General features: G+C 38.3%; 1 long non-coding RNA gene across 1 annotated transcript; it reads left to right on the forward strand.

The window, feature by feature from the left end:
• Window positions 1–907: 907 nt before the first annotated feature.
• On the forward strand, window positions 908–23,790 carry LOC146760655 (uncharacterized). The gene is made up of 3 exons (XR_014946347.1): window positions 908–1,011; window positions 10,745–10,931; window positions 17,628–23,790. It is a non-coding gene; the product is annotated as an uncharacterized LOC146760655 (long non-coding RNA).
• The last annotated feature ends 110 nt before the right edge of the window (window positions 23,791–23,900 follow it).

Consider the following 23,900-nt stretch of genomic DNA (forward strand, 5'->3'; position numbering starts at 1 on the left):
ATTGTTCATATATTCTTAGCAGTGGTTCAATCTATTATTTTCCATTTCAGGCTTCTGCTGGGAGCACACTGTGCTCTTTTTAGATAGTTATCTGTGTTCACTTCAGAATTATTGAGTTTGGTTATTTATACACAATCTTTTTAAAACTCATTTGTTTTAAGACACAGCCTGTGCTTATGGTAAAGAGTCCTCTGGCTTTCTGTGCTCCCTCTAGCAAAGTGACTCAGACTGATTATGGGTAAACAGGCAACAGTGCTGTGAAAACCAGCTTTTTTGCAGGCCCAGAGGGTCAAATCAGTAGCCTGGAAATGCACTGGGGTCATCACACAGACAGGAGAGGCCTTAACAATTACACTTAATTTGACTTGCTATCAAACAGAAGTAGATGGTAAAGCAGGAAATGGTATCTTTAGGCATGACATGAAATAGTATTGCTGTCAACTTGAATAAGAAAGTCTGACTTTCTTTTTTAAAGTGGCTACATATTTAAATAGCCTGTAGGGTCAAACAGCCTTTCCTACAGCCCTTTGATAGCTGTCCTGATAATGGAATATACACTATAAATATCCTAAATCAATAATTCCGTATCGCTGCTGAAAGCAGGCGTGTTCACATATCAGAGCAGATGGGAAGAAAGCAAATAATATTTGTCTTGCCTTTCAAATTGATTTCCTGTTTTCAGTAAGCCAGAGTGTGTCCATATGTTAATCAGATTGCTAAGAAAGATAGCAGGGCTTGGGGCAGCAGACTTCCACTTGATCTGCTGGGAAAAGGGGGGCAAGGAAGGGAGGAGGAAGTCCTCCGTGGCCCTAAAATATCTGTGGCAGAAGCATTTACAAATGTTATACAATTGCCTGCCCTTCCCTAACTTCCCCTCAAAAGTACTGACTGTCCTCTTTTCTTTCTTAGGGAGAAAATCTTTGCAGTGCTCATTAAGCTTCACAGTTGGACTTGTTTGTTGGGGATTCCTTAATTCATTTTTTTCTTTCATCTTGGAGAAAATCTGGTGTGGTGAGTCATGTATAGTGTCCTGAGTTTGGGTAGAAAGACCTTAGGTCCTCAAGGGGTACAAAGGCTGCAGCTCTTCTCCACTGTCTTCCTTCTCCCTTCCCCAGTGCCATGCATTTCTCTGCACCTCCACACTTGCACTAGCACATGACTATTTCAGCTCTACCTTTAGAGTATGAGGACCGTCTGTAATGATTTCCAAATGCTTACTCAGGTTGTATTATTTTGTCTTAGGGACAGGATTTAGTGGGCTGTATTGGTGGTAAGTGGACAGTTGAACTACGTGATTTGAGAGGTCTTTTTCAATCTTAATAATTCAATGATTTTTCTCTTCAGGTAGGAGATTTTATTTAACCATAATGATAATTAGCTAGGAGAACATAAACTCTAATTGTTTTTATACGATTAAATGGAACAAAATGATGAGACAGTGAATATTCTTCTGTGGGAGGAATTTGTGTACATTCTGAAGTCTACAGTTTTGTTCTGCTTTTAAAATTCTAGATTTATAAAATACTTCTGACAGTGTCAAGATATTCCTGTGCTCAGGAAACGCTGAGGAAAGCCCAGCGCAGGGAGAACCAGAACTGGTCATTCTTACATTTCTGAAGTTAAAAGACAAAAACAGAAGACCACCTCTTCCTGTAGTGGCTTCTATTATTAGAAAAGTAATTTTTTTTTGGAGAGGAAGGATGATTTTATGAAGCTGGAAGCCAGATGATCTCACTTCTAATCCTGGTGTTGACACAGATTTTCCTGTGTGACCTCAGGAAAAATCTCTTGCTGCATTCCAGTTTACAATCAGTAATATACAGTGATCATTCTTTGTTATCTCTGAGGAGCACTCTGCAGTTAATAATGCATGATCACTGGACCAGCTTTGACACGTGCATACGTGCTTAAAGACAGCATTTGGTATCAAGTGTAGTGCTTTTTTTGTGTATTCTTAAACAAGTTACTTGCTTAACTCCTTTGGAATTTGGCACGCTTTATTTCCATCTCCATCAGCTTGTGCCTTAATATCTTTCAATGTTTTGTCATGTAGTAATATGCTGGCATAATGTAAAGACTCTAGAAATGAAATATTCTTCCAGTAAGAGAAGTAGGCAGATGTAAGTAAAGGAAACCTGTTAAAACATTATGGCACTTTGATTTTTGGTTATTTTTTATATTCCCAAAATAAAACTTCTAGAACGATCACATTAAACTTTTTAATCACAGGGTTGACTCCATCTGTTTGAGTGAATTGCTTTACAATGTAAATAAGGATCTTCTGGGGGCAAAGCAAGGGCATGTTCTCTACCTCTCTTCATGGATATTCCAGCTGAATAGAGGAGCGACTGTAATTTCATCTGTAAACAACAGGGGTGCCTGGTCTAGTGGATGACAGCCCTGCACACTGCAGAGGGTTGGAGCTCCATGATCTTTATGACTTTATGAGCCCCCAAGAAACATTTTGAAGCAGGATCTTGCACTTTTTTAAATACATAATCAACTGATCTCGTTTAAGACACCTTCCAAACAGTAGCACCAACCTTGTGCTGTCTGCTCCTTTCTTTCTGATCTTACTCAGAAAGAAGGTTTCTTTCCCCATTGTTTTTGCCATTTTAAAAAATTTTATATATATATATAATTTATATGTGATCATCTCATTGGTACAATGTGTTTTAACACCTCCTCTCCATTGCTTTCCACTTCCTCTCACCTGAGTAAGCAGTCCCCAGTACTGTTTCTGGGTATAGACGTGTCTTCTGCCAGCAGTCAGTTGGAGCTAGGTGATCTGTGCTAATATTTGTCTTTGTGTTCTATGTGCACTGCAGATTATGCCAGCTCAGCTGATCCACAGTAACCTGTGGGAATCAGATCCTTTTTCTCACTGCTCCTTCAGGTTGGCCATTGTTTACTCTGAATTATTTGGGTGTAACATTCTGCAAAGGACAAATGTCTAACTTTTTAGAACCTACAGTTTGCCTTGATAGTGTAAGGTAAATGTTCATAGTGGGGCTGGAGACAAGTGAAAGCCTTGGCTCAGTGACAAGAGTTACTCCACCTCTTGGAAAGAGCAAAATACGGGCTGCCTTATACCAACTTCATGCACTGATTTTTTTTCAGTTGCCAAACATCTAAAGTCTTTATTCAGACCCTTACTCTGTTCATAGCTGGACTGTGGGGAATGCATCTTCTTTCCTTTAAAAAAGAAAAGAAAAGCATTTAAAAATCAGTATATGTGGGTTTGTTGTTTTTTTTTTTTTGTTTTTTTTTTTCTTTCTCCATTCATGTACTTGGAATCTTTTCGGTTGTGCATTTGACTCTGTAGGCTACAAGGTGCTGCAATTTGTATGCTGTTATCTGATCTATTTTCTAGATCATGTGTAGCTGTTTTTGAAAGGGAATAAAAAGTAATCCAGTTAGACCTTAAATCCATTCAGTAGGAACAATTACCTTGAGTGCTCTAGCTTCTAACATTCATCATGCTAGAATAGGACACAAAGACTTGTATAAAAATATGACCATTTAACTCAAGTGGTGCTTTGAGGACATAGGTATAGAAGCCTTCTATTGCATTGAATATTATTACGCTGTTAAAATATGACTAACAGGTCTTGATTATGGCCATTAACGACTGTGTGTAATAAAAGCACTCTGAAAAAGTTAGCAAATACTACAAAGATCTGTTTTGCTATTTACAACAGCAAACATTTTAGGTAGATGGAAAAATTGTAAAGTGTTGGCTGTTAATCTTGAGTGGATGTAATAGATTCAATTATGTAATGTGACAATGAATTTGTTCTGTTTTGCCTTAGGTTAGAATTTAAGCTTTTCCTCTTCAGATTTATTCAGATTGTTAAGTGGCTGCTGAGAAGCTGGAACTTTGTCAAACAAACTTGGCTTTAAATTTTAAATCATTTTTAATCAATATGTGAAGAGGCCAAGCTCTGCCATATGTTGCTCACCATCCATTAGCTGGTAGCTGGTCATTAAACTCTCACTAAGGTTTCCTAACTGTGACTATTGTGGCAGTGTTTTTTTTTTTCCCTTTTTTTTTTTTTTTTTCTCTTTGTAGAGTATGGGCAAAGGGGAGCATTCGTGGCAGATTGCCTTGAGGACAATAAAAACTCTCATGTAGTATGGTTGTTTGTTCAGACACAAACAATAGAGACATTTTGCTATTACCATTTGCCAGCTATCAAGGGGTTTTGAACCCCCTCCCCCTTGGTGCCTACAACTCAAAACAGATGCAAAATCTTTCTTTTCAGTCCCCTTGAAATGACCTGTGGTGGTGCAGTGTCATTTAGAGGAGAAATTATTGGAGTGAGAGTGGCTCATAACAATAGGGGCCTTGTGCCAGGCACATGACAGAACAGTGAGGGGGCTGTTGGTGACTTTATTGGGGAGGAGAGCGGCGATCTGGCAGGTGCTACCATTGTTAAAGGTCTCCACTCCTAGACAGTGGTCGCAGATGAGTTCATGTCATTTTATTCAAGCTCTTTACACCGAGTTCAGTGATGTGACACTGGTCAAGTAGCCAATCCAGCTTTTCTGATCTCCTCAACATGGTCCCTTCTGTAACGTAACCCTTTATTGCTGAGATATGTCAACATGCTTCTAAGCCATATGGCTTCAAGCTAGAGTAACTTTTGTGCTCTCTGAAAAGGACATAATAACTTAATGTTTACTCTGCTAATACGGTCCTGGTCCTCACTACTGATCCTGGCATTATTCTGTGGAGTTGTCATCCAGAAAACCAATTAAAGTGTATTGATACAAAATAGATCCATTGGTTCAATGCTGAATTTTACAACAACAGAGATTGTTGCTTATGAGCTGAAATCTCCCACTGACTAGAAGTGTGTGTTCCCTGGCTTTTTCTTTTTAATGCACACAACAATGCAGTGCTCTGGTGGCAGCACTGCAGACCAGCAAATGGGTGAACAAGTTGAAATTTTTTTGCACTCAAAAGAATAATGGGAGAGATGTTAAGTAGAAAAAGTTAAACACATTGAAATAAATGTATTAATGCATTAATGTTACCCATGCTGTCCCTTTTCTCACAGCACCAGGCCACACTATAATAGCTACATCTGCTTCTGTTGTATGTATTGTTTAGTTCTATTTTCTTGGCTCAGAGAATAGAAACTGGTCTTTCTGTGGGGAAACAAAGAATTTGTTTTCGTAAATTGCCATTTTTTTCTGAATAAATCATGAAAAACTTGGCAGATTGAGGAGATCAGCCATATGGAAATTGGCAATTTTTAGTCTGCTAAGGATAATAAGGATAATAAGGACAACATGGATGTCATGCACTCTAATGAGATACATGTTCATGGTAAAGGGGAGAGGCAGAGGGAGAGAAACTGAAGATACAGTGCTCAGAAATGATGTTTTTAGGTGGAACTGATGACTTGGGAGAGTTCTGAAGTGTTTTCAGAGCCACGTAGGAACCTGAATTTGACATTTCTCATCCAAGCAGTGACAATACACCCAAAACTGACAGACAATTTATAAAATTCCACCTCAGAGATGGATGTTTGTTTTAAAGACAAACCAGAACAAAAATACTTAAGAAGAACATTCTTTTACAAATAGAGCCAATGTCTTGAAAGACAGAACAAAGACTTGGTCACAATATGCAGAAGAATACTGACTGTGCAAAGGTATTTGCACTGCAAATATACACTGTTACTAATGGGCTATTTTGACTTTTTTTTTTTTTTTAATTGTCGATACAAGTAAAAAAAAAAATTTGTAAACAGAGGCAAATTTGATAATGAAATGGGCCTCTGAATGTATTTTATATGCAAAGTCTTTATGAATTACTATAATTGCAGTAGATATAGAGCCAAACCTTAAAAATAATTGACAAGGGTAAAGATGGAAGACAGAACTATGTAACTCTTGCTAGTGAATAAAGATAAATCAAGAGCTGCAGACCTTTTGAAATATAAGCCCTCATAAAACACTGGTCATTTATACCTATTTTGCCAAAGCCCTGAGAACAACAAACCTGGTCCATTATTTTAAACGTTTAGCTGGAGATTCTTGTGAAAGCTGTCGAAGTCTTAGGGTTAGCAGCTAGGATGGAAAGGAAGTAGCTTCTAGACTCAAACTTGCATGCAGCAAGCTAAGGACATAATACAAAAAAGACATGATGGTTTATAGGAATGTCTAATTTCAGTGTAATGGGAAATGACTCAGGTATGTAACTAGCCTAGCCAAATGGTCCACAACTAAACAAGCGCCTCATTTCCACCAAAATAACAAGGAGGAAAGAAAAGTGAAGACAAATCTAAACAAGTGGGAGGGGAAAGGTATGCAGAGAAAGCTGTGGATTGGGAAATGTGATATCCAAAGAACGTAACACTAAACTTCCCAAATTGCACTGTCTGTTATTCTTTGATCAGAGAAAGGGAGTCCTATCTCTGAGTGAACTGCTTGCTCACATTCTGACCTTTAAATGCAGTGTACCTCTTTTCTTATCTATGTTACAAGTAGTAAAAAGGAAGAGATTGTGGGGAGGTTTTCATTAGGTTCAGTAATGCACTCTGACCCTTTGGATGGCAGAGCAAAAAATACAAAAGGAAATGAGGGCACATGAGGTTTGTGAAACTGAGCCAAATACTTCTTACCACTCTAGCTGAGTGACAGGAGCTTGTATGGTCAAAGAATCCTCTCACTCCAAATTGATGTCTCTTGCAGTCTGACAGAGCCACGGAATATGAATTTATGCTACTATATGTATAAAACTGTGATAATATAACTTGAAATTACCAAAACCAAGCTTTTGGGATTAAAGAATTACCAGACTTGAGGTTGGCTGATTAATGTGAATTGGCTCTGCTTGTGCGGATGCAATAGGATGCAGACTCACCAGGGATAGATTCACATGGATCTATTCATATAGAGAGTTCAGCTAAGGCTGTATGGTCAAGCTTAAGGCTGACTTTTCAGGCTGTCTGAACTTCAACAGCTTGGTTTTGCTATCTCAGTGTTTCGTGTTTCTGGAAGCTAGCTTGTTATTTCCTACTTTAAAAGAAGGGAATCGTCTAAATAAAACTTCTACCCACTGCATACTGAGACTAGCACAGGCTCACCAGCATGGTTTGAACAATCCAGTTAGTTGCAGGTACTGGGTTTGATCTGAAGATCTAATCTGTCTTGACCTATTCTTCATCTCTGCCTGTCATAATCTTCTTCAACTCATATTTTTCCATTTCACCATTTTCTGAATGTTCTCAATGTTATCTATAGTCTACATAATGAGTAAGGAATGTAATAAACTAAGCTTTATAACAAACAAGTTATAGTTGCTACTAGTTGCTAGTTGCTGCTAGTTGCTATGTAGTTGCTACTAGACCCATCACGTGTTTGGAAACAGGTCATTTTGAGTTGTTTTGTGATGTCCTTAGGCAGGATCAGGCATCTTGGAGAGCATGGCAGCAGTTGAAGGTGACTCACACCAGCACAAACACCTGTAAGTCATCTCCAGGGCTTGTAAATCTGTGAATATTTTGATGGGACTCAAAAATTAATCCCCTTCATTTCTTAAAGTAGGAAGAAATATTGAGGCAGAAGGAAGACCAAGGTATATCCTCTTTGCTTTAAGGTATTAAATACAGGAAGATTTATTTTTAGTTATGTTACCAGAACTTTTCTAAAAGTGCAGTTCAGTAGACTTGATTATTGTAGGGAAGTCCCTAATTTATATATAAGAACATATTGTTTGTGTTCTTATGACACTATTTGTCTTATTTTTTTCTGTAGTGTCGTGTTCCACTGTTAAAACAATCCATTCATAGTTATGCATCTATATATATATATATATATTCATGTATATATATATATATTGATTGTAGAGTTTATAGAAAAGATAACACCACTTAAATGATGTGATATCTGATGTAACACTCTGGTGTGATGCTGCATTTTATCTGATGAGTGTAGCCCGCAGTAAGATTAAACATGGAAAAAATAGAACCTCATTGACTGTTAAAAATAACTTAAGTTCTGGCTGTCATATAAATAGTACTAATTCTTTAACATTTTTCCAATGTTTCCTCAGAGGCATTTGGAAGAAACGTGCTTTTTTCCATTGCTCACATGTAAAGTAGTTGAGTTTCCTCAGGATTATCAGTAGGAGAGGTCAATATAGAGGCTGTTCTAAAATGTACAGGGTCAACTCAAAAAACCCCTAAATATACTAACATACATAATATTTGCTTAAAAATCTGCATTGATAATCTATTGATTAGGTATTCTGAGGTACATTTTAGCCTCGCTTACCATTCTAGGACCGAGGAGGGAACTAACTTATCTACATGACAGTATGTATATTATTCAAGTTTGCATGTGCAAATACTATATATATGTGCAATTCATTCAGAACACTTAAGTTTACTTATCTGTAGTTCTTGTGTGATAAAATACACAAAATAAGAAAGTAAAAGAATTTTTTTTTCTCTGCTACGAATTCATAGCTTGATAATAACAAAAATTTTGTACAGATGCTCCAAGAAATAAAATATAACTTGGTATTTTTGAGTTGGAAAGGGTAAGCAGCAACATGCTGTCTTGTGTTAATAGTGAGCAACTGTAGCCCAGATAGTCATCAGCATCCTCTGAACTTGGCAGAGGCAGAGTAGTGCCATCTAGGCAGAAGGTGCTGCTTTCTGCAACTGTCAGGATCTCTGTGAGAGATAATATTCAGTAGAGCCCAAGAGTATGGTAGCTCAAGACTTGATGTTGGATCTTGAAGATCCCACTGTGCTCAGAGCATGGTGTCAGCTCAAAGGCTGATTTCCCGGTCCCCCATGGCGGGATGAACTGTCCCATAGCAGTGTTTTGGAGCTGCTGGTTGAGTTGCATCTGTTGAGACAACACAGATGTTTCTCCATGTTGGAAATGAAATGATTTGTGTTAAAACAAACAAACAAAAAATAAACTCACCCTAAGGAATGACATGCAAGTTCAGGCAGGACAGGCTCTGAGCATCTGATGTAGTATAGGTATCCTTGTTCATTGCAGGGGTGTCAGACCAGACCACCCTTAAGGGTCCCTTTCGATTTAAATGATTCTCTGACTTTATTAAAGCAATGGATTGACTATTTTTAAAGTTCTTTTTTGTAACTGAGAGAGGAAAATTAGTGGCTCTTTTACTGCATCAGGCTAACAGCCCTGGGAATACTCTATTCCTCTCTTGCTTGGTAGACAGTAGATTTTAAGAGATAATAACAGCATGCATCGTATCATAGCTTTATGATCACTCATCAGCTTTGGGGAGTCTGTGGAATAAAAGGCCCCCAGACTGGACAAGGTTGAGAGGTTGAGGCTATAACCAGACTTTTTGTTCCTGAGATGGCCAGAGCCATTACTGAACAACAGACAACTGTGAATAGATGTTGGGCATCTTTGCTTTACTGCTGCTCGCTTGTTCAAGGATACTCTTGTCCTCCTTCTGCCCTGTCTACATTTGACAAGTTTGCCTTCAGCAGATATGACAGGCACTGGTGGGGGTCACTGGCCCAATTCCACATTTCCACACTTGGCTTGCTCCAAGTTCACTGGCCTGAACTAATGTCTCCAATGGAGGTCGTACTACTGAACATTATGAGTTTTTATATATTAAACATGCATTAGTGGTTCTACCCCGCTTATCTGACAGCTGTAGAAAAATAAAGAAAATTCAGTTTGAACTTTAAAAAGCAGGGCTTAATTTATGTCCAGTACTTTTGTTCCCCACTTTCTTTTTCATTTGCCAATTGCAAAGCTCAAGGGAGATAATAAAATGGAGGAGCTGCTACTTTATACGTCCACGTGCTTCCAAGTGCTTGTGCCTTACTGGGTGAGCTAAAGCTAAAACTAGGAAAAAGAGTTTTCAGATGGAAATTTGATTAAACAATGCAATCATCTGTCCCACAATCTGTTTTTTTATAAGGAAAGTATTTTTTTTTTTCCAGGGGGAATTTTCTTTCAGAGGGTTTTGTATGAAAAAGCAGACGTCATGAATACTGATGGGAAGGGCTCAGTGTTTTGTTATTTCTGTATAACAAAGACAAAATGCTTTAATAAAATCAGAAAACACAGATGTTACTTTAAGTGTATTTTGCATCTTTTATTTATTTATTTATTTTTTAAAGTTGGGAACAATCCTCCCCTCAGACTGACAATAGCAGCTCATGACAGGCAAAATTAGCAGCTGGAAACTTTGCCAAAAAATTAGACTTTTTACTTTGTTGTTATTGTTTGGGATTTTCTTAGATGGTGAAAGGCATGCTTGAAGGAAGAGGCATGTTTGAGTTGAAAGCCCTTGCTTCTCGGTTTCAGTACAGTGTGACTGGATTTCAGTTTTTATAAACAGTTTAAAATGGGAACAAGCTCAGCTCTGTGTTTGGAAATTGCCCCATTGTATTTTTCTCTTTAATGTCTGAGAACTTTAGAGGAAAGCTCTTGTGGTTTGATAATATGTACTTCTCACATTGACTTCAAGATATTGCATTTTTATGGTGAAAATCATCAAAGTTTCTGTACGTCGTAGAAAAAAGCAGCATTTATCAGAAAGCTGGAGATGATACCTTGTCACTCAGACTCATTACTAAATAATGAACACAGTGAACTAATTTTGTTCCTGTTTGCACAGTAATTTTGACAGCTGCCCTCAGAGTGCCCAGAGCGAAGAAGGATTGTGGTTGGCCAGCATAGAGTGTGGGTCTTTTGGTAATGTTCTCTTTTGTTCTTTCAGGGTGTAAGCTATTTGGAGGAAGGATCCCACCTCTGGATCCATACTGTATATAAGAAATCTTGGGAAAACTGAGAAAATCTATCCTCCAACACTGGAAGACGATATTACTGTCAAAACAAATAATCAGTATTTGGGATATCTGGCTTCTTTTCTCCAAATCCTCTGTGAATTTAAGCAAGTCATTCAGGTAAATATGTCCTTATGGCATATGGTAGGGAACACTTAGAAACCATAACAGCTTTATTGCAGAGTAATATTGACACAATTTGAATGCACGTGAACTTAAAAATTGAAGAAGAAATTGTGCTGTAACTGGAAGAGGAAATACCACTGTCTTCATTCCTTTCCAAAAGGCAAAACCATGTTATATTTTTATGTCAAACTGCCTAGTATGTAAATCTTCCTGAAGGAGGTGTGTTAAATGTAACAGCATAATTCAACAGAAAATAATAGGTTTTATTTTGAAGAAAATTCCCTGAAATACCTTATGATTTCTAGTGTGCAACTGCTGAAAAAAACATGTCATTACTGACAATTATTGTCCTAGGTTAGGTTCTGTGAGGGGATTTGCTGTTTTAGTGTGGTTCTGTCCTTACTGATATTTGAATTCTTCCAGGATGACTACTCAGTTATTGTTCACTTCACCTCTTTTAACCAATCCTCTGATCTGTTCAGGGACTCTGCATTTCATTTAGTGATTTTTGAATTTTTTTACTGGATTTTCTTCAGCAAATTCACCTGGAGGTATAGAAAATGCTATATTTACAAGGTCTACCTATACGCATGTAAATACTATTGTTATTTGTCTGTATTAGAGATTGTATGCAGGAGAATCTTGTTGGTGGGATTTTGCTTCTTTGGGTTATTTATCCAACTCTACTGCATATTAGCAATGGAGTAGTATCAGATACCCTCAACCAAATTGAAATCGGTAGAACAAGTGAGCTGCTATGAGGCTCATATCATTAGCCGGACAGATGAATTTTCAAGCAACAGGCTATTCTTATGGGCTTGTGGGAGAATCAGGACTATTTTTGTCAATAACAACAACAACAAGAAAAGAATTCAAGGGGTGGCAGAGGGACAGGAGGAGGCTTCAGTGGAAATGCAAGAGAAGGAAAATATTTTTTGCTTCAGAAAACATCTTGTATGCAGAAAGTATAGTACTAGTACTGTGAGAAACATGGTGCTGAGGTTTCTGGCCTCTCACATGGTTTGTTTCTAGGGACCATTCCCTATCACTTCCATTTGGAATCGTTACTGAGCACTTGCAACTGCACACGAGCAAATGGAGCAGAAGAGCCTAATTAAAGTTACAGGGATTTCTTTATAACAGAGCAAATGTTGATTTAACGATACAGTTACAAGTCACAAAGAAATCAGAGCAGACGCACCAAGTTTTATACATTTTTGGCAAAGCAAGTGGGAAACTGTGTGCTGAAGTGAGGTCAACAGATGGGATGGAGGAAGAGAGGTGCAGGAGGGGGAGAAAACTACATGCTCATGTGTAAAACCAAAAAAGCCCCCCAAGTCTCAAACAATCAGACAAAGAAAACTGGAGAGATAAACCTTGGAAGAAACAGATTTTTTAAACAAAGTTTGCCAAGTAAGCAAACTTTTTTTGGAAGGCAGATGCAAAGTGCCTTTTCACTTCATTTTGGATAGAAATGAGTGAACACATGCTGGGCTTTAATAAATCTTGGCATAACCACAATAGGCAAACTCAGACCTGTGCTGGATTTTGGTGAATGTTACCAAGCCTTTTTGTGTTCTTCCATCTCTTCTGCTTTGGAAAATAAGTAAATCAGCGGTATACAGAACTGTAACTCCTTCATCCTACATTAGGACAGAAACAGGGCAGGTGGATTGCATACATAACATCTATGGAATATCTAGTATTTCGAATTCTACTATTTTCAGTTCAGGACTGGGAATCAGAATTCAACAGTTCAAACACTTATCCCTGTTTGGTAACTGGCCCTGGAACAAAGCTTAGTTAAGTTTACATCTTCAAAATTCACTGTACAGTGTGAACTAATACCTTACCCTCTTAACTTCTGAATTCATTCTCAGAGGTTCAGCTCCCAAATTTCATTCTTAAGTTCCTTCTGCTGCTGCTAATTAATCTAATTTTCACAAAATCCAAGACATAGAAATATCCTCTGTGAATCCTGGTTTTCCGTTTCATGACAGAAGATAGTCTAGTTGCTGACACTGCATTTTACGTTTACTATTTTTGGTCATTATTTTCTTTGCTTTAGAAAAGCATAGTGATATTTCATAACAAGTTTGCACAGCGATGTAGTCTTGTCTCTGGGGTTGCTATCATCTCTTCTCAGCCCAACAGCATTGTGCTGTCTATTGCTTATTTTTTTATGATTTTATTAGGACAGAGATCAGGAGTGAAATCTCAACTCTGTGAAAACAAATTCAGTCTTTAAAAGAATAATCATTTTATCTCAAATCTGGTTATTTGCTTAGCACGCTTGGATAAGTCATAATAGTAATTGTTAACATGTATAATGCTCTGATCCCTGCCAAGTATTCTGGATAAAGACTTAATGCATTTGGTAAATCTGGGGTTTGCTAGAATCAGGCTATTGCAACTGCATCTAACATGGACGGAATGCTCAGTGGGAATATTATCCTAACTGAAGGTATGTTGAAGTTGGTGAACCTTATGACATATCACATATTTATAACAAGCCCTAAAGATTCATCAAATATACACTTGGCAAATGCCTACCAGTCCATTTTTTTTCTGGGCTGCCATAAGCTTTTTGGAGATATGTTTTAACACAGAGAATATTTTTAACTTGTGAATTTTACTCTTCCAACACTTGGATTTTGTACAAATCCTGTAGTTCATGAATCAAAGCAATCGAGATCACAGACAGTGCAAACAGGGAATGTCTGACACATGAGTATTCTATATCTAGAAGAAAAGGTTTGCAAAAACCTTGATGTTGTTGCAGCATACAGAATCTGAAGGTAACACCGAAAGCCAGAGGAGCTGCCCTGGTTGAAAGGAGGTTTTTTTTTCTGAGTTAAATATAGAAATGTTAAGTTTGGAAAGACCACAGAGATCATCTTGTCCAATCATTAGCCTATGCCTGTGACCGCTCTAGACCGTGTCCCTTGGTGTCACATCTGCCCTTTTCTTGAACACCTCCAGGGATGGAGAATCTACCACCTCCCTGAGCAGCCTGTTCCAGTGCCTCACCACTCCTGCTTTATTGTATGGCTGTGGCTTAGCTTTATCTTACTGATGTTTTCATACAAGATCATTATTTTCTCTGTTCAATTACCTATGAATATTCATATTTTGGAGTAATTTGGAACAACCATATTCATAGAATCATAGAATCTATATAATATGTTGGAAAAGACCTAAAAGATCATCCAGTCCAACTGTTCACCTGTTACCAATAGCTCCCACTAAACCATGTCCCTCAACACAACATCCAATTGTTCCTCGAACAACCCCAGGGTTGGTGACTCCACCACCTCCCTGTGCAGTCCATTCCAGTGCCTGATCACCATAGTCCCATTTTCTGGAGGTGAATGCTTTGATCTATCTGTAGATGTATGAAAAGCATCTGCTTTTCCATGCACTGGGGCACAGACAGGATATACTCCAAAATGGAACATATTTTTCCACCTCCTCAGTCCCTTGAAAGCTCTATGAAATTAATGTCTGGGGAAATGATTTTGTTAATGTGTGCTGTAAACTTACCAGTATGAACCTGTGTCATGGAAAGACCGATCTTTTCACAGCTGGTGCAGGTAACTGAATATCCTTACCTTTGTTACTGTGGATTAAATTGATCTTGAAACTTTGTTTCTGTATGGTATGGACAGCACCAAACCATATATGTGATGTCAGGTATAAAACAGAATGTATCCTTCAGTCAGAATAACATGAAGACCTTCTTGAGAACTGAGAGGAAAAATATTTCTCATTCTCTCCGTTTTGAACCTGCTGCTGTGTACATGTGATCGGTGGGTCTCCGTGTGTGAAATGATTATTTGTTTGTGGCGGAGAAAGGGTGAAAGTATGAATAATCTGAAAGACTATTTGAGAACTAGAAGCAAAAAGTCAGATGTAACTTCAGTGACCTGATTTTTTTTTTCTTTTTTTTTTTTTTTTCCCCCATTACTTTTTAATTTGAAAAGGGAGATAAACATAAATGGCATTTTGCAGGGTGAAAAATACCCTTAGTACATCTCAGGTACCCACACTGGACCATGTGTTGCTGGGGGGGCTCTTGCCCCTATAGATTTCCCGCTGCGATCAGTCACAAATAAGATTATTAATAATTTTTAGGCCAAAATTAGACTAATTGACTGGGACTTAAAATGTTAGGTTAGGTGGGTATACTTAACTTTTCTAATGTTCAGGCTATTTGTAACTTGTAGTCCGTTTTCTGTGACTGGACATTAACCAATTAATTCAGGTATCTGCTTGTTTTTCATTGAAAGGGTTCATTCAGGTGTAGTTTTCATGCTGTATTTTGGATATACTGACATAGAGGTCAGGTATTTACCTAAAAGTATTGGCAACTGATGAAGTTAGACAAACGTAATCTGCAGTGATAGAAAATGGAGGGGAAGTACAGTCTGTATGTCATAGTACTTGTTCAGCACATTAAATGATCTCTCAGCCTGACTCATGTATTTCACTGAATGTGTTGAATGAACAAGGGTTAAATGTGACTTTGAATTCTCCCCATACCTTTCCTATTATACTGAGCCTCCTGCTCTCACTTTGAGACAGCTCAAAAATTATCAGTTTTCCCTTTGGAGTGAGGTGGAAATACTCTACGGGAACTGCTTACAAAGGTAGCACTCGCCCCAGTGGGATGCTGTGCCTGAGCAAATTTACAAAAGGAAGCTACTCATGAACTCCTGACTCATTTAGAGCTCCTCCAGGTGGTGCACAGCACTCTGCTATGAGCTAAGCACCACATTCTTGTTTTTCCCACGTTACAGATTTCTTCCTTATCTTTTTCGTAGCCATCCATTGCTTGGGCCCTGGTTCTGTGTACAAATCTTACCTGAAAAATACAATTTGAACACAAATTGTACATTTTTTTCTACCTAACTCTTCCTTTGTATTCGTGAGTGTGTCTGGATATCTTTGTGTAATGTAGAAAGTTTACCAGAAAGAAATTAAGGGATTACATATGAGATGTGTTATTCATGATGATCCAAACATCCCTATATGATTCTTCAGCTTATTGCTATTGTTTTATGTTTTATTTACGGGGTATATTTTGGGAACAGCTATGGAGGATTAATATGCATCAATACACTTAATACAGAAAGGATGTTAAAACACCCGAATGAAGTCATACTGACAAAGACTGCAATCTGATGTGTGGGTGTCACAGTCATGCATGTAAAAAGTGAATGTAATTCTGAGTATCCTGTGTGTTGTTACTCTTAGGTAAATATTTTGACTCTTGCATAGGAAGACACTTAAATACAGTTGCTACTTACTGAATTATACGTCTGTTGCTCTTTCAGTGTAAGACTTTCCATTTCAGTACTGGCAATGAAGTGAAGGTATAAAATCTGAAAGTGTGGGGGAAGTCAGAGCAGAGCAACTCTCCTTGAGAGGAAATGTTGTGGAGTGGTGATTTGGACAGATATGGAATGCAGAAAGTGGTGAGAAAAAAACAGGCAGTATACACCTTGAGCTGCTATGCAAAAAGAACTTTACATTCTTAGGCTCTGAAAGAAAAATTATGGAGCAAAATAAATTGTCCCTTTGCCTCTTGAACTTCTTAGAATCAAGTTATGCTGTCAAGTACAACACCAACTGCAGAGATCTTAGCTGAATGATATTGTCACTTTCTCTCTTTTTCTTATCCTTTTTTTCCCCCTTTGCTCTCTTGGGAAACTATTCTGTTTTTGCTGATTTGTATCTATTAGGAACAAATGGCTGCAGAGAGTGTTGACAGGGATCCAGATGACAGTTCTGATAGTTATGGGGAGACTCACAGCAGTGCAGAAAGTCAACCAAAGCTCTGGGCAGCAAAACTGGATTTGAGGAGGGAAAATCCTAGAGCATTTCTAAGCTAATGTCTGGAAACATTCAACCTGTGATGATATCATATGTCATATCTAGCAGGTCAGACCTGGGCATATATTACCATTTCCCATTCTGCATACTTCTGTCTCTGAACAACTCTAGACCTAATGAATGGTGAGGAAAGTGTTCTTAATTCTGCTCTTGGTGTATTACTTCATTATAGTAGGTGATCTGTTTCACTACTTAATGTGTCCCCATGGCGCAGAACTCCCCTTCCTCCTTCTGGTTGTGATGTTTACTGTAATCTAGAAATTGAGGCAACTGCAAAATCTGTACTCCATCAGCAAAGAACAGTGATGTCTTTTGCTTTGCGTTTGTCTGCAGTTGAGTCTGGCACAAATGGGCACAACTTCGGAGATGGGTTCAAAAAACACTGAGGTTAGGGCAGTTCTTCATGTAAGTTATGTTTTTATTTACACGCTAATGGCAGTTCTGTCTGGAAACCCTCATATGTTTTGCCAGGTACCCTGATACCTGGTAGCTATTCTGACATTCCACCAATTGTTAGCGGACTTCTGCCAAGCTGTTTCTCTTTTGTTATGAAAGAGATAAAAATAAAATGGGCTGGACCTTGATCAAGAAATGATTTTAGATACAGCTTGGCAACAGAAGTGACCCTCAGCAACATTTTCCATTGTACAGTCGCTTTATTTCTTAAGCGGGCAGTATGATAAATTGCTAAATTCAGGTCAGACAGCTTAAACTGCAGAACAAAAACAATGACAGCATGGAAAATAAAAAGGGTGTCCAGCATTGTGAGTTTAAATTTAAATTCGTCTCTTTCAGGAAGCAGACTTTTGCAACAAAGATGGAAACACCTCAGAGGAATATGTCTTCAGCCTAATGAGAAGGAATACCTTTCAAATTCACTAAGGAAAGTGGGATAAATCCTTTCTTTTGAAAAATGGATGAATGAGAGCTAATTTTTCTTCAGCTCTCTCCATTTATGTAGCAATAATTCTACGGTGCCTGATTTATTTATTTATTTCCTTATTTATTTTGTTTCCTTCAAGTTCTCCAACTGTCTCTTTTCTTTTTTTAAAAGGTTAAGATGCCAGCAGTAAAATCAATTGCCTCTTTATCTGTATCTTGTTCTCACAGAATAAAAGGTGCAAGGAATGGGCTTAGAATGGTGGATCACTGCCTGTTCAGTACAACTCTGTGATAATTTCAGGGAATACTTCAGAAAATCTTATTGGACACTTACTAACATTCTCAGAAGTTGGGTGCTTTGATCCTCTTGAATATAACAGGGTTTAGGAATCTTTGAATAATATCAGATGTGCAAATGCCTGTGTAAATTTAAGCACTGTTTTTTAACCCAGTAAAATCAGTGAAAGCTACAACACTACAAAATCTTTGTAGATGTGACTTTAGGCCCTTCAGTGTGTCATGAAACAGTGTGGGCTGTTTAATCATGAACATGGTTTAGAAAGGCATGTCTTGAATGCGAGTATACCTTGCTCCTGAGAGTGATATCACTGCTGTATCAAATATCTAATAGTCTCATCAGTTTTTTTACCTATAAATGTTACTTATCTATGTTCAGCATCTTCATGGATTCATAGAAACCTATGAGTTGGAAGGGACCCTTAAAGTTTGCCTGGTTTAACTCCCCTGCAACTAACAGGGACACATATACCCTCTGTAATCAAAATATTGGCAGATGTGCTTACAAATGTGGCTGTTTTAAAAAGAATGGAAGTAATGTAAATATGTAAACAATTAAGAATTTACTTGATCAAAATATGCATATTTAGTTATTGAGACCTCTTTTCCCAACCCAGCTTCTTCATGATTTTTAATACAATTTTTGGAACAATTTCCTCTATACCAAGATTTTGTTTGTGATGAAACATATGAAGGTTGAATACAAAATTCCAAATATTCCTGCAATGCAGCATTTTGGTGGAAGACTTAAATCCCTGCTGTGTGGTGTGATAGAAAGCCTTCTTCCCTATTTGTCCCTTTTTCTGCGCTTAATCACATGACAAACTCATGACCAATTTACTTTTCGCTGGCATGCTGTGATTTTCTAGGATTTTGGTTCTAATTGAACAAGAAAGTTTTAGACAGTTTCCCGGAGTTACAGGTTTGAGTGACCATCTGGGGGGCTGAAAGAGTCATTAAGTTTTCATGTCGCTTCCCCCCATTGTCTTCCTTTAGACAACCCATAAGGATTCCAGTTAGCAACTGTATGTAACGCTGGAATGATTTTGTGTGTCATGGAAACACCTGTCTGCTGAGAAGAAAACTGAGGCTTCCAACTTAAAAAAGATAAGTAGCTCAGCAGAGATCTGTCAGTTAGGAGCAATGTTTGCTCGTAGCAATCTGGTACAGGCAGATTCACATCCATGAGCAAAACCTGAAGTATGCAGTTGCCTGAGCAGCCTGTTTGTTCAGGGAAAGCAAGTTAGCATACAGCAAAATTTTCTTTATCAGGTCATGGAATAGCACTGGCACAGCTTGGAGAGTGCTTGACTATATTTCTAATGCTCTCTTTCTACAGAATTCTCATCTACACCTAACTTAGCTTTTTCTGTGGAGCGCTTGTATCTGGTGTGGATTAGGGTACATCCCAAGAACAATCAGGGCTAAAATGAATCTTTCCCTTCAGAGGGGTCTCACCTTCAGGTTTGTTAGCTGATTTCATAATTAAGTGGCAAATTCAAAGCGTTAGAGAGAAATGTATTTTATTTGTTTTCACATTTGGGTTTCCTATTAAAGTCAGATTTGTTTTCCTCCTTCAGAATCAGGCAGATCCTTTGCATTCAGTACCTGTAGTGCTGATTTGCTTGGGAATTGGCATGTCAGTAGTGAATTTCAATGTTTTTAATGAATTCTCACCACTTAGTCCTCCTTCTGTTTTTCTATTCAATTGTTCTGATTTTTCAGTTTTGTCCTAAAATCTTGTTCAGTGTCTTGTGTTTACAAAAGCTGCCTTCTACTGCAGTGACAGCTGCATTTCAGGAAGTGGCTTTCCTATCATTTTCTGGTGTATAATTTCCAAAGCAGCTTGAAATCAGGGAAATATTTTTTCTACAGCACCCTCTTAATTCCAGGCCCTCTCTGGAAATGATAGATTCTATTTCCCTGCCCAGAAGGCTTCTCAGTAACTTTTAAGAATAGTGTAGAAAAGCAATGGAAATCAGAATGGGTAGTGGAATCAGAAAGCAGTATGGAATACATGGAGATGAACAATTGTGTAGTAATTCTTTCCTTTGGCTATATATATAGAGATATATAAACTATATATATACAGATATATAAACAGGTGTGTAGGAAATAATGTCCTGCAGCAACAATTATTATGAGGGCTGCTCTGAAAGTAATGCCTCCTGTTTTATGATTTTCATCAGAGGTGGATTTTGGTGATGAACAGTAGAGGCTGAATCTTCCTGCCAGTATTCCAATACATTTTGTTACTGTGCAACAGATGGCAGCAGAAGGGCAGTCTGACAAAATGGTGTCTGACATGGACACTTACCCAAAGCAAAGGAGAAATCCTCCATGCAGAAACAACAGCACCCCTTGACAATCATCAACAGTTGCTGAACATTTATGGAGGCCAAACAATGAATATGTAAACAGGGAGGTAGTTGGTGATGTGTTTCAGCAGTGATGACAGTGGGACACCTCTGCTGGTGGAGACTTCCACAAGTATGGCATGAAACATCTTTTTCATCACTGCTGAAAATGCAGCAATAACAGTGATGGCTGTGTTTGAAAAAACTGTTTTGTGCCTGAGGATTTTCTGCCTTGAATAGTGTTGTTGTGCTCTTTGTTTTGCTTGTAGTTTCCAGGAAAAAAATTAGGAGGCATTACTTTTGGAGCCACCTAAATGATTATTATGTATGTTGTGGGAATGATTAGTGACTGAAGAAAGAAAAAGAAAAATATAATGAAGAAATAGAGTGGAAATAGCAGAAAGTAGTCCTAGAGCATCAATTGGTTTGGAATATGTCTATATTTTAGGCGTATATCTGAATTTTATGCTCCAGGACTTCCAGTAAGTTAGGTATGTGTTGAAGATCAGTTTTGCTAAGTGGCTGCTCTAATTTTGTACTGAGTCCTTTGAAATATTTCTTCTGGCTAAGATTGGAAGAAATTAGGATTAGGTAGGCAGAAGAAAAGAAACTGAGATTTGAGTCACCTTCTTTCAGTTTTGGAACAAACAGCAACAGCCCATGTTTTAATATTTTTCCTGCCTTGTCCCAGCTGTAAGTTGTGCAGTCAACCTCTGAACTGACAGACTGAAAACAGTGCACGGCATTTGACCCTTAATGCCAGCAGAAGTAAATAGGCAGTGGAAGGATTGCAATTTTTCCAGTGTTTTTAGCCTTCTGTCAGTACAAGGTACCAAATTCCTTTCTATTTTGGTGTTTTTTTTTCTATTTTTTTAATTATACAGTCTTTGTCTTGGCAAAGAGATTTGCATTTACTTCTCTTTTGTAGAATTTCTGTCCACATATGTTATCAGCTATAAAAAGGCAAGAGCAGGAAATCTTGTCCTTGACTTACCCAGTAGAATGAAAAAAAAAAAAAAGAAAAAGCTGTTTCCTATGACTTTGTTCTGTTGGTAATTGCTGTAAGAAGGCTGCCAAAAGGAGCAGTATCTGTCTTCAGGTCAGGATAGTAAACTGTGGTGTCCTGTCATACTCAAGAAAACACAATTTCTATTTCCTGTGGAGAGAAGTAAAGCGGATATTCATTCTGAAAGCGAACCCTGTGAGCGGGGTTAATGCACTGAATGTGGGCGAGAACAGCAAGGAAGACAGGGTGGCATGATGAGAATAGGCTGCTGTGTTTGAAGGAGGCTCTGTAGCCTCCATTACTGAATCTCAATTTATAGATTCACAATTTAAAAGTTAAGCTTTTGGTCTGGACTAGTTGTTTCAGATCATACCACTGTGAGTGGTAAGAAAGGGACAGATTCACCTCAAGAGGGTCATTATCACCTGAAATATAATTACTAATACTTGGGATTTAATACTTGTTGGATAGAATGATTGAATCATAGTAGCATTTCAGTTAGAAGGAACCCTTAAGAGCCATCTGGTCCAATTCCCCTGCAATGGACAGGAACACCTATACTTGATCAGGTGCTCAAAGCCCTGTCCAGGCTGGAGTGTGGTGTTTCCAAGGATGGGGCATCCATGACCTCTCAGGGCAACCTGTGCCACTGCCTCACTGCCCTTATTGTAAAAACTTCTTCCTTTTTATTTTATTTTTTTTCCCCCTTCTTTTTTCTTTATATATAGTCAAGTTCTCTCCCTTTTAGTTTGAAACTATTTCCTCTTGTCCTGTCACAACTGCCCCTTTAAAAAGTCTGTCCTCCCCTTTCATATAGTCCCCCTTTAGATACTTGAAGGCCACTACCAGGTCTCACCTGATAGCAGAGTGTGAATAATTCTTTTGAAACTTACCTGCCTCAATTGCCTACAATGAGAGCTTAGGTGGTAGGTCTTTTAGTCTAATATGTAGTTAAAACTTGGTCAGCATGATGTAAGGATGCAGCTTGGACAGTGCTGAAGTAGAATCCCTGCAAAGGCAAAACTTAGGCAACAGGGCTCAAACAAAGGGTCACAAACTTGTGCCATAAATGTCCCTTCTGCAAACTCTGTCCAGCTTGAGATGCAGGAAAAGCAATTCTTTCTGCTTTCAGCTTAGCTGGAACACTGACAGATCCCAGGGACAATAGGATCATACCACATTCATCAGGAAAGCACAAAGCAACGTGAGTTTACCTTAATGCCTGGATAATAATAGTAAACTATGGAAGGTTAAAGAAAGAGAGACTGGGGAGAGGAGATAGCAATCCTCTCTCCTGCCTGGTTTATATAAGCAGCACTTCCTTTTGTGCTTCTCCGTTTACTTGGCTAGTGAACTCAGGGCTCTTTGTTTCAGCCTTCTTTAATCATTGCTAATAAGGAAATTGCTCTGTATTCTTTCACTTACGCTGCACTAACACTGAGGACACGGAGTATCCAGCTAATATATTCCATGGTTAATTAGCCCTGGAAAAATTTGGACTTGAGTTACATTTCTTTCCTCTGGAGGTAGATCTGATGCAGGGAGTAACTGATTGAATGAAAAAAAATGTGGTCTTATGGCTTCTCCTTTTGGTCCTAGAAAATGAGCAGTAGTGAACTCTGGATCTCTGTGTCCATTTTCCAGTACCTGATAATCTATACAATTGAGATGCCTACAGTGAATGGTGTAATTTTCTGCATTGTTTGTTCTGGAAGGAGAATAGAATTTTTATATGCCAAGCATCCCTAGGAGATGGCTGAGCTTGTCATTTTTGCATGTAGTGGTCTCATGTCTTCCCAGCAGCACAGACAAAAGTGTAGTCTGACTTACCTCACATACTGTGAACAAAATTTACTGAATGTGTTCTACACTACAGCAAGGGCCGTGTACTTATGCTCAGTTTTTTCCAAGTCTTCTGAACATTAAAATGGCTGTTCCCTTCAGGTAAGCCATCCACCAGCCATCGAGTGAAAATGACTTTCAAGTAGGTCATTCAGTAGTCGTTGAATGGAAAGGCTGTTAATTTAGTTTAGATTGATACTGATGATGCCATTGTTGGTAGCCTCTTAAAAACTCCAGAAGGGAAATTCAGGTAGTCTTAGGATAACTTCCTCTCATGGAGTCTTTTGGGTCCAATTATGTTCCAATCACCCTTACACTCAAAAGTGTTTAAGACTGTTCTAGTCTGACTCAGAAGTGTGCAGAGAGACTGGCAGGTTTGGATGAGTGTGCTGGATGTAAGTTTAAACACAAAGCTAAACTTAAAAGAAAGCCCTAAACTTACTGATGTCTATAGTTAATCATGTACCTGTGGTTAAATGGTGCTCATGTGCTGTAACAGATCTGAACATTGGGTCTATGATCTTGCATACATGTGATAGAAGTCCCATACCTGAAGACACCCAAGGTCAGGCTGAACGAGGCTCTGAGCACCTAATCTAGCTGTAGGTGTCCCTGTTCATTGCAGGGGAGTTGGACCAGATGGCCTTTAAGGATCCCTTCCAACACAAACAATTCTAGGATTCT

The sequence above is a fragment of the Coturnix japonica genome, chromosome 5 (genome assembly GCF_054131305.1).
Source record: "Coturnix japonica strain WE chromosome 5, WE-NBRP24, whole genome shotgun sequence".
NCBI classification, from domain to species: Eukaryota; Metazoa; Chordata; class Aves; order Galliformes; family Phasianidae; genus Coturnix; species Coturnix japonica.